Below are 10,423 nucleotides of genomic sequence, written 5' to 3'. Positions count from 1 at the left end.
GAGGTGGTGCTGGGGGCAGCCGCAAACGTCACCATGCTTCCAGTGTCAACGTAGCGTGTTCACGGCTCACCAGCCCGTACACCCTCGGAAAATGGAGGGGAGGGAGCTGGAGCACTGGGAGAAACCCGGACAAGGAAAATATACAATTTCCTTTCAGACAGTGGTGGGAATTGAACTCTGATTGTTGGCACTAACCACCACACTACCATACCATCAAGGTACCTGTCCAAACTGGTTCTATTGGCCTGTGTTTGGCCCGTATCCCTCTAAACCTTCTCCTTATTGCTGAGGCTTTATTAGATTATTGGATTAGATTAGATTATGAAGACACGCAGTCCTCTTTTATTGTCATTTAGTAATGCATGCATTAAGAAATGATACAATATTCCTCCAGTATGATATCACAGAACACGGGACAGACCAAGACTGAAAAACTGACAAAAACCACATAATTATAACATATAGTTACAACAGTGCAACAATACCATAACTTGACGAAGAACAGGCCATGGGCACAGTAAAAAGTTCAAAGTCTCTCGAAAGTCCCACATCTCACGCAGACGGGAGAAGGAAGAAAAATTCTCCCTGCCATGCCCGACCACAGTCTGACTCTGAGTCGTCCGAAAACTTCGAGCCTCCGATCAGCCCTCTGACACAGAGTACCGAGCACCATCTCTGCCGATCAGTTCGACCTCAGCCTCGGTCACCAGCAGCAGGCAAAGCCGGGGATTTTGGGGTCTACCCTTCGGAGATTCTCGATCGCACAGTAGCAGCGGCAGTGAACTGGGCATTTCAGAAGTTTCTCCAGGTGTTCCTCTGTGCCTTCTCACGCCCGTCTCCATCAAATCAGAATTGTGCACAGTACCCTATTTAACAAATACAATATCATTTCACTGGAGAGCTGCACACGCTGCGTCGCGTCGCCGTCTTCTCCTCCCGCCTCAGCATTGCCCAGACCACATCAGGAGTTTTGTGAGCAATTTTATCTAAGAATGTTCTGGCTCAGGAGAGAGTCCAGACGAGAATAACCCCAGGAAATGTATGGGGAGTGCTTGATGGCTCTAGGCCTAGGATGAGGGGAAAATCATTGAATCCTACTGGATACTGAAAGCCCTGGATAGATTGAGCATGGAGAAGCCGTTTCTGTCAGTAGGAGGGTCTGGGATTTGCAGGCACAGCCACAGAATAATGGAAAAGGCCGTTCAAAACTGAGATGAGGAATCTCTTCAACCAGTCGGCGGTGAATCTGTGGAATTCATCGCCACAGGGGGCTGTGGAGACCAAGTCGCTGAGTGTATCTAAGGCATAGGTTGACAGGTTCTCAATTGGTAAAGAGGTTCAGGGTTCTGGGGAGAAGGTGGGAGAAAGAGATGGAGGAGACTCAATGGGACAAATGGCCTACCTTTGCTTCTACATCTACTTAATGTTAGCACACCTTATCTGAGGCAGATGCAGCTTTCCCTGAGTTGTGCGACTAAAGTGAGGGATGTGCAATTGCCTGGGTGCTCTTGATTCTGCACACAAGCTCCCCGTGAGAGGTTTGAAGACTGGCACGCTGGGCTCTGGGAGGATGACTTTGACATTTCTGCTCTGCATTTCTTGGAAACTAGTTTGGGTGTCAGGGCAAGTGCGAGCTCTGTTTCTTATCGGTGAGCCACAAGTTGACCACAGTGCTGACGTCTGCCTTTGAGATGCGTCAAACTGCAGTCTGATCAACGGGCTGCTCCAGATAGACACACAGACACACACACACACACACACACACACGCACACAGACGGACATCACGTGCTGCTGGAAGATCCATTAACGACACCTTTTTCTCCCTCTGTCCCTCTCACTATACCCCTTGCCCATCCTCTGGGTTCCCCCCCCATTTTCTTTCTCCCTGGGCCTCCTGTCCCATGATCCTCTCATATCCCTTTTGCCAATCACCTGTCCAGCTCTTGGCTCCATCCCTCCCCCTCCTGTCTTCTCCTATCATTTTGGATCTCCCCCTCCCCCTCCAACTTTCAAATCCCTTACTCACTCTTCCTTCAGTTAGTCCTGACGAAAGGTCTCGGCCTGAAACGTCGACTGTACCTCTTCCTAGAGATGCTGCCTGGCTTGCTGCGTTCACCAGCAACCTTGATGTGTGTTGCCATTAAAGACACCGTTTGGTCTGCCCGGACTTGATCTGCCAGCCGGGGGAATGCTGTCGCTCTCCGGGCTGCAGGCACACGTGCTGAGGGACTCACTGAAACTCGGTGCAGCCACTGCAAGGGCTCAGCGGGGGGAGAACTGGTACTGGACCGGGAGGGGCTGGGCTGGGTGAGGAAGCCCCTCAGTCATTGTAGGAACGTAGCACCCCAGGAGCCACAGAGCAATAGATTTTAAGAAATGTAGCTGAACACTGTGTAATGCATAGTCATAGTCATTGTCATACTTTATTGATCCCGGGGAAAATTGGTTTTCGTTACAGTTGCTCCGTAAATAATAAATAGCAATAAAACCATAAATAGTTAAATAGTAATATGTAAATTATGCCAGGAAATAAGTCCAGGACCAGCCTATTGGCTCAGGGTGTCTGACCCCCCAAGGGAGGAGTTGTAAAGTTTGATGGCCACAGGCAGGAATGACTTCCTATGATGCTCTGTGCTGCATCTCGGTGGAATGAGTCTCTGGCTGAATGTACTCCTGTGCCCACCCAGTTCATTATGTAGTGGATGGGAGACATTATCCAAGATGGCATGCAACTTGGACAGCATCCTCTTTTCAGACACCACCGTCAGAAAGTCCAGTTCCATCCCCACCAACATCACATCACATCAAAGAGTATAAAAATGAAAAGGCATTGCATAGTTTGTTTGTTTATTCATTTATCTATGTATCTATTTATTTATTTACTTAGTTAGTTAGTTATCCAAATACAGCAAGGAATAACCCTTCTGGCCCAGTGATATCATTGAGAAAGTCTTTGACTACAAGTACCTTGGGTCAAGAATGATGAATTCAGAGAAGGACATAAAGATACGGAAGGCGCTGGCGTGGAGGGCTATGAACGACATGAAGGAAATCTGACCAGAGGGCTAAAAAAGAGGATTTTCATAGCAGTCATAGAGTCCATTCTCACGTACGGATGCGAGACGTGGACACTCACCAAGACGATGCGAAAGTCTCTAGATGGTTGCTATACACGAATGCTCCGGATGGCTCTTGATGTAAGTTGGCAACAGCACATGACAAACGTCGAGCTCTATAACAACCTACCGATCCTCACCACTAAAATCGAGGCGATAAGACTGCAACTTAGTGGGGCACTGTCTACGCCACCCCGAGCTACCTGCCAGCCTAGTCATCATATGGGAGCCCAAGCACGGGAGGATGAACCCTGGGTGCCCTCCCAAGACTATGGTCAACACGCTCCTAGAAGACAGCGGCGCGGCTAATGTAGATGAACTGAACACACTGATGAGGGAGAGGGAGAAGTGGAGAGTCCGTCATCGTGCCCGACGCCGGCTCCCTAGGCCTGAGTCGACGTCGTAGTAGTAGGCCCTTTGAGCCGCACCACCCAGCAACCTGAGCCTAATTGCAGGACAATTTACAAAATCCAACCAACCAATCAACCAGTACGTCCTTTGACTGTGAGTGGAAACAGGAGGAAACCCATGTAGTCACGGGGAGAACGTACAAACTCCTTACAGACAGCGGTGAAAACTCAACCCAGGTTGTTGCTACTGTAGAGCGTTGTGCTAACCACTACACTACCATGCCATCCATTCTTGTAAATAATTTAAAAAATTATAAATAAATTTTATTATAGATAAAACAATACCTGCTCTGTCCAGTAATACTGCCACTGACGTGTGTGTGTGTGTGATTGCATGTGTGTGGGTGTGAGAGAGAGAGAGAGAGATCTAAGTCCCTAGAGATTAGACCACAAGACATTTGAGCCAGTCCTCTCAGAATAGCTCTGCCCAGTCAGAATTGTTCATCTTTCGGTGAAGACGTCATGAAAGCATTTTTAGAAACATAGAAAACCGAAAATGTACTTACCTTGGAAATTACATAGGGTTACCCTAAGCCCTCTATTTTTCTAAGCTCCATGTACCTATCCAGGAGTCTCTTAAAGACTCTATTTTTATCTGCCTCCATCACCGTCGCCGGCAGCCCATTCCACGCACTCACCACTCTCTGCGTAAAAAAACTTACCCCCTGACAAGGAAGGCAAAGAGTGGTTGTAGATGGGTCATATCCTGCATGGAGGCCGGTGACCAGTGGTGTGCCTCAGGGATCTGTTCTGGGACCCCTACTCTTCGTGACTTTTATAAATGACCTGGATGAGGAAGTGGAGGGATGGGTTAGTAAATTTGCTGATGACACAAAAGTTGGAGGTGTTGTGGATAGTGTGGAGGGCTGTCAAAGGTTACAGCGGGACAGCAATAGGATGCAAAACTGGGCTGAGAAGTGGCAGATGGAGTTTAACCCAGATAAGTGTGAGGTGGTTCATTTTGGTAGGTCAAATATGATGGCAGAATATAGTATTAATGGTAAGACTCTTGGCAGTGTGGAGGATCAGAGGGATCTTGGAGTCTGAGTTCATAGGACACTCAAAGCTGCTGCGCAGGTTGACTCTGTGGTTAAGAAAGTATATGGTGCATTGGCCTTCGTCAACTGTGGGACTGAGTTTAAGAGTCGAGAGGTAATGTTGCAGCTATATAGGACCCTGGTCAGACCCCACTTGGCGTACTGTGCTCAGTTCTGGTCACCTCACTACAGGAAGGACGTGGAAACCATAGAAAGGGTGCAGAGGAGATTTACGAGGATGTTGCCTGGATTGGGGAGCATGCCTTATGAGAATAGGTTGAGTGAGCTCGGCCTTTTTTCCTTGGAGCGACGGAGGATGAGAGGTCACCTGATAGAGGTGTACAAGATGATAAGAGGCATTGATCATGTAGATAGTCAGAGGCTTTTTCCCAGGGCTGAAACGGCTAACATGAGAGGGCAGAATTTTAAGGTGCTTGGAAATAGGTACGGAGGAGATGTCAGGGATAATTTTTTTACGCAGAGTGGTGAGTGTGTGGAATGGGCTGCCGGCGACAGTGGTGGAGGTGGTTATGATAGGGTATTTTAAGAGACTCCTGGATAGGTACATGGAGCTTAGAAAAATAGAGGGCTATGGATAAGCCTAGGTAGTTTCTCAATAAGTACATGTTCAGCATAGATTTGTGGGCCGAAGGGCCTGTATAGTGCTGGGGGTTTTCTATGTTTCTGTGTTTCTATGACATCCCCTCTGTACATACTTCCAAGCACCTTAAAACGGTGCCCTCTTGTGTTAGCCATTTCAGCCCTGGGAAAAAGCCACGCGATGTTTTTACACTCGCCCAGTGGAATGCTTCAGCAACCTTGAAACAGCATTCCTAAATGCTGGGAAGTTTTGAGCAATTCAGGGCCCTAGTATTTCACAGCATGTAAGTCAGTGATAATAAGCCTAATTCTAATTCTAGTTATCATAGAAACTTACAGCACATTACAGGCCCTTCGGCCCACAATGTTGTACCGACCATGTAACCTACTCTAGAGACTGCTTAGAGTTACCCTACCGCATAGCCCTCTATTTTTCTAAGCTCCGTGTACCTATCTAAGGGTTTCCTATAAGACCCAATTGTATCCACGCAATGTTATATTGCAGTTGTACAAGACGTTGGTGAGGCTGCACCCGGAGAACTGTGTATAATTTTGGCTACCCTGTTACAGGAAAGACACTGGAGGAAGTTCAGAGAAGGTTTACGAGAATATTGCTACGACTCCTGGGCCTGAGGTTGGGTGAGCTAGGACTTGATCCCTTGTATCATAGGAGAGTGAGGGGGTGATGTTACTGAGGTCAGGGTCAGAATCAGGCTTATCACTCTCTTACGTGACGCGAGGTTTGTTGTTTAGTGCAGTCCAGTACAAAGACTTTAACTTGCCATAACCCACAGAACAAATGAATAGTGCAACCGAGTGACGAGGGGTGTTCGGGGGTTTATGGACCATTCAGAAATCTGATGGCGCAGGTGAAGAAGCTGATTCTGAATTGTTGACTGTGGGTCTTCAGCCAATGGTCGTAATGAGAGACTGGAACTGGAGGTCCATGAGCTGCCAGTGAAAGTGGTTGCTTCAGGTTCGATTGCAACATTCACGAGAGGTTTGGATAGGTACATGGATGGGAGGGGTATGGAGGGCTGTGGGACTAGGCAGATTAATAGTTTGGCATGGACTAGATGGGCCAAAGGGCCTGTTTCTATTCTGTAGTGCTCTGTGACTCTAATGAGGGTCTTTATTCACCAAAAACACTCACAAATTCCTACAGATGTACCGTGGAGAGCATTCGGACTGGTTGCATCACCGTCTGGTGTGGAGGGGCCACTGCGCGGGATCAGAAAAAGCTGCAGAGAGTTGTAAACTCAGCCAACTCCATCATGGGCACCAGCCTCCCCAGCATCCACAACATCTTCAAAAGGCGATGCTTTAAAAAGGCAGCATCCATCGCTAAGGGCCCCACAACCCAGGACATGCCCTCTTCCCATTGCTACCATCAAGACACACACTCAACATTTCAGGAACCCCTCCACCAAGTTTCTGAATGGACACTTCACTCATGAACACAACCCCCATTACTTTTCCCTCCTTTTGCATTACTTATTTAAATTCCTTCTTCGTTATCATTGTAATTTATATTTTTATTACTGTGTATTGCAACACTAGCGCAAAACAACAAAAGTGATATTAAAGCTGATTCTGATACTGATGTTGCCTCCTCGAGGAACTGCCTTTTGCAGGTGTCCTTGATGCTGGGAAGTCTTGTGCTGGTTGAATTTACAACCTTCTTGTCACCCTGTGTTTTGGACCCTCCACACCAGGCCATATTGTGACCAGTAAGAATGCTGGGAATACTGCTGGCACAGACCGGGATCTTCTTCTCCCATGTGTCCTTGCTGAGCATTCAGCTGTCCCCCACCAGTAGAGTTCTCAGTAGGTCTTTGGTCAGATGGCATTTGGAATATAGTGAGCGATTCTTTGGGTCCCGTACGGAAGGAAAGACCTGTTGGCCCTGTAGAGGATCAGGAAAGAATGATCCCACGGATAAAAGTGTTTTGCTCCCAGCAGGAAGAGCAGGAGGGGTTGGAATTCTCTGTGGGAGCTTGGTGTACAGTGATGGATTGCCACGGTTCCCATTTACCCCTCCAATCCTAACACAGGAGGTGTGTTTGATGTCCCTGGGCCCATACTTGATGGAGTTCAGAATGATGAAGAGGAATCTCATTGAAACCTTCAGATACTGAAAGGGCTGAACAGAGCACATGTGGAGAGAGCGTTTCCATCTTTAGGAGAAGTCTAGGATCCAAGGGAAGAAGCCAGAGAGTGGTGGTAGAAAATTGCTTCTCTGAGTGGAGGTCTGTGACTAGTGGTGTGCCACAGGGATCAGTGCTGGGTCCATTGTTATTTGTCATCTATATCAATGATCTGGATGATAATCTGGTAAATTGGATCAGCAAATTTGCTGATGATACAAAGATTGGAGGTGTAGTAGACAGTGAGGGAGGTTTTCAGAGCCTGCAGAGGGACTTGGACCAGCTGGAAAAATGGGTTGAAAAATGGCAGATGGAGTTTAATACTGACAAGTGTGAGGTATTGCACGTTGGAAGGACAAACCAACGTAGAACATACAGGGTTAATGGTAAGGCACTGAGGAGTGCAGTGGAACAGAGGGATCTGGGAATACAGATACAAAATTCCCTAAAAGTGTCGTCACAGGTAGATAGGGTCATAAAGAGAGCTTTTGGTACATTGGCCTTTATTAATCGTAGTATTGAGTATAAGAGCTGGAATGTTATGATGAGGTTGTATAAGGCATTGGTGAGGCCGAATCTGGAGTATTGTGTTCAGTTTTGGTCACCAAATTACAGGAAGGATATAAATAAGGTTGAAAGAGTGCAGAGAAGGTTTACAAGGATGTTGCCGGGACTTGAGAAACTCAGTTACAGAGAAAGGTTGAATAGGTTGGGACTTTATTCCCTGGAGCGTAGAAGAATGAGGGGAGATTTGATAGAGGTATATAAAATTATGATGGGTATAGATAGAGTGAATGCAAGCAGGCTTTTTCCACTGAGGCAAGGGGAGAAAAAAACCAGAGGACATGGGTTAAGGGTGAGGGGGGAAAAGTTTAAAGGGAACATTAGGGGGGGCTTCTTCACACAGAGAGTGGTGGGAGTATGGAATGAGCTGCCAGACAAGGTGGTAAATGCGGGTTCTTTTTTAACATTTAAGAATAAATTGGACAGGTACGTGGATGGGAGGTGTATGGAGGGATATGGTCCGTGTGCAGGTCAGTGGGACTAGGCAGAAAATGGTTCGGCACAGCCAAGAAGGGCCAAAGGGCCTGTTTCTGTGCTGTAGTTTCTATGGTTCTATGGTTTCTATGGCACATTCTCAGAACAGAGGCAAGTCTCTGTAGAACAGAGATGAGGAGGGATCGGGTGGTGAATATACGGTATTCGTTGTCAGAGACAGAGATCAAGCCATTGGGTGTACTTAAGGTGAATGTTGATTGGTTTTGGATTGGTAAGGAGATTAAAGGTTACAGGGAAATAGCATGTGGAAGTAAATTGGCACAAGGGGAAACCCATGGCGTCATAGGGAGGATGTGTGAACTTCACACACACACACACACACACACACACACACACACACACGCACACACACACATGCACACACACGCGCACGCACGCAGAAAGTCAGGATCGGACCCTTGCCAGAAAGCCCCACACTGGTCCCAAACTCTGACCTGAAGCACTTCTTGGACCAAGAGGTTGCAGGGCGGGGAGGAAGTCTCCATGCTGAGTGATGGCTGGTTGCCATGGTATCACATTCCCCCCCGCCTCCAACCCTGCGAGGGTTTTTGGAGGGTACTGGGACATTCTTTGAAGGCTTGCGGGGGGGTACTGGTGAAGGAGACGGGGGTTCTTTCCGTGGATCAGTGCTACCCCACGGTTTCGGGAAAGCTTTTCCTGCGCGCAGTGTTACTGACTGCAGGCCGAGATGTCCCGGCCCCTCATTATCTTCCCATCTCCTTCCCCTCCTCTCCTTCTCCGCCTTCCCCTCCTCATTCTCCTTAACCCCTTCCCTCACCTCCTGTCTCCGTTTCCTTTCTGACCTCCCCCTCCTCTCCTACCCTCCTACCTCTTCCTTACTCGCTCTTCCCTTCCTGCTCCTCCCCACCTTCCTTGCAGTCCCCTTCGCACTGCCCCCTTCCTCCCATTGCTCGGACAGCAAGGAGGAGAAGTTCTTTACCTGGCAGTGGAGGAAGAGCCTGATCCTGAGGGAGACACGGCAGGGGCCGAGACGGGGCAGCAGGTGCTTGGGAATGTGTTCTCGGCTCTCCGTCGATGGGCTGCGCGGCATCTTCCTGTGCCTTAAGATCAGCCAGCCCATCAGGAGGCCACCGATGGTTTCCACAACTCGTGTTCTCATGATCTACCCATCTGTTTATTATTTACATATTAATTATATTATTATGTTTTTATTTGCATAGTTTGTCTTCTTTTTCACACTGCTTGTTGGTCAGTCTCTGTGAGCCACACTGAGGGAGGGGTACGAGGGGGGGAGCCACACCGTGGGAGGGGTACAAGGGGGGGCCACACTGAGGGAGGGGTATGAGGGGGGAGAGCCACACCGTGGGAGGGGTATAAGGGGGGAGAGCCACAATGTCAGAGGGGTACGAGGGGGGGAGAGCCACACTGTGGGAGGGGTATGAGGGGGGGGAGAGCCACACTGAGGGAGGGTACGAGGAGGGAGAGCCACACTGAGGGAGGGGTATGAGGGGGGGCCACACTGAGGGAGGGGTATGAGGGGGGAGAGCCACACCATGGGAGGGGTATGAGGGGGGGGAGAGCCACAATGTCAGAGGGGTACGAGGGGGGGAGAGCCACACTGTGGGAGGGGTATGAGGGGGGGAGAGCCACACTGAGGGAGGGGTACGAGGAGGGAGAGCCACACTGAGGGAGGGGTATGAGGGGGGCCACACTGAGGGAGGGGTATGAGGGGGGGAGAGCCACACTGAGGGAGGGGTACGAGGAGGGAGAGCCACACTGAGGGAGGGGTATGAGGGGGGAGAGCCACACCATGGGAGGGGTATGGGGGGGGAGAGCCACAATGTCAGAGGGGTACGAGGGGGGGAGAGCCACACTAAGGGAGGGGTATGAGGGGGGCCACACTGAGGGAAGGGTATGAGGGGGGGAGAGCCACAATGTCAGAGGGGTACGAAGGGGGGAGAGCCACACTGTGGGAGGGGTATGAGGGGGGAGAGCCACACCATGGGAGGGGTATGGGGGGGGGGAGCCACAATGTCAGAGGGGTACAAGGGGGGGAGAGCCACACTGTGGCAGGGGTATGAGGGGGGGAGAG

At 49.4% G+C, this 10,423-nt stretch overlaps 1 long non-coding RNA gene across 1 annotated transcript; it reads right to left on the bottom strand.

The window, feature by feature from the left end:
• Positions 1-314: 314 nt before the first annotated feature.
• LOC140211789 (uncharacterized) lies at positions 315-1,881 on the bottom strand. The gene is made up of 2 exons (XR_011889588.1): positions 1,403-1,881; positions 315-866 (listed from the first exon to the last, which is right to left on the bottom strand). It is a non-coding gene; the product is annotated as an uncharacterized lncRNA (long non-coding RNA).
• Positions 1,882-10,423: the final 8,542 nt, after the last annotated feature.

The sequence above is a fragment of the Mobula birostris genome, chromosome 2 (assembly GCF_030028105.1).
Source record: "Mobula birostris isolate sMobBir1 chromosome 2, sMobBir1.hap1, whole genome shotgun sequence".
In the NCBI taxonomy this organism is placed as follows: Eukaryota; Metazoa; Chordata; class Chondrichthyes; order Myliobatiformes; family Myliobatidae; genus Mobula; species Mobula birostris.
The sequence above is the reverse complement of the archived record's forward strand: the minus strand, read 5'-3'. Positions and strand labels throughout refer to the sequence as shown.